The following is a 1587-nucleotide window of genomic DNA, read 5'->3' on the forward strand; positions in this document are numbered from 1 at the left end:
ATGAACACCCAGGACTGATCTCCTTTAGGATGGACTGGTTGGATCTCCTCGCAGTCCAAGGGACTCTAAAGAGTCTGCTCCAACACCACAGTTTAAAAGCATCAGTTCTTTCGTGCTCAGCTTTCTTTATAGTCCAACTCTCACATCCATACATGACTACTGGAAAAACCATAGCCTTGACTAGACGGACCTTTGTTGACAAAGTCAACAAAAGTTGACAAAGTCTGCTTTTTAGTATGCTGTCTAGGTTGGTCATAGCTTTCCTTCCAGGCAGTAAGCATCTTTTAATTTCATGGCTGACATCACCATCCGCAGTGATTTTGGAGCCCCAAAAAATAAAGTCTGCCACTGTTTCCACTGTTTCCCCATCTATTTGCCATGAAGTGATGGGACCAGATGCCATGATCTTAGTTTTCTGAATGTTGAGCTTTAAGCCGACTTTTTCACTCTCCTCTTTCACTTTCATCAAGAGGCTCTTTAGTTCTTCTTCACTTTCTGCCATAAGGGTGGTGTCATCTGCATATCTGAGGTTATTGATATTTCTCCCAGCAATCTTGATTCCAGCTTGTGCTGCCTCCAGCCCAGCATTTCTAATGATGTACTCTGCATATAAGTTAAATAAGCAGGGTGACAATATACAGCCTTGACGTACTCCTTTTCCTTGTGTCAGCTCAGGCTGTTCCCATGCCTTCTTGATTACTTCAGTTATTTACCAGCGCAGTTCTGTCCAATGACAAAGGTTCAGTCTCCAGCTTGGTTTAGCTCCTCCTCCCCTGTCTGTCTGTCTATGAAAGTTGCTCAGTCATGTCTGACTCTTTTTGACCCCATGGACTGTAGTCCATGGACTTCTCCAGGCCAGAATACTGGAGTGGGGAGCCTTTCCCTTCTCTAGGAGATCTTCCCAACCCAGGGATCGAACACAGGTCTCCTGCATTGTAGGCGGGTTCTTTTCCAACCAAGCCCCAAGGGAAGCCCAAGAATACTGGGGTGCCCAATGGTGAACTGGCAGCCCAGCAGCTTGGAGGAGAAGAGCAGTGGGGCTTCAGTCAGTCCCTGAGACATTTCTTCCTCTACTTTATCCTGAAGCAGCTCTCCCAAGATGATGGGAAAGGAAGGAAGGAAAGGAAAGCCATGAGGGTCTCTGTTTTGTTTTGTTTTTTTAAGGTATTTTTGATGTGGACCATTTTTTAAAAGACTTGATTGAATTTGTTACAATATTTCTTCTGTTTTATGTTTTGGTGGCTTTTTGGCCCTGAGGCATGTGGGATCTGAGTTCCCCATCCAGGGGTCCAACCCGCACCCCCTGCATTGGAAGATGAAATGCTAACCACTGGACTGCCGGGGAGTCCAGGGGGGTCTGTTAACAGACAAGAGTTGTTCCCCTTTCTGCTCACTGTGGCAGCTTCTCGGGTTGGCGCTGCTTGCCCTCTGGGTGGCAGATGCTCAAATACCATATGGGATATTGTGGGGCCCATGCCGGGTCTGGGTGGGCAACCCCGCCCCCTGCAACCCCATACACAGGGCCTGTGTGTGGGAAGTCCAGTTCTGGCTTGACCTTTTCCACACTTCCACACACCAATGCACGAT

Source organism: Cervus canadensis, chromosome 6, assembly GCF_019320065.1.
Source record: "Cervus canadensis isolate Bull #8, Minnesota chromosome 6, ASM1932006v1, whole genome shotgun sequence".
Taxonomy (NCBI): domain Eukaryota; kingdom Metazoa; phylum Chordata; class Mammalia; order Artiodactyla; family Cervidae; genus Cervus; species Cervus canadensis.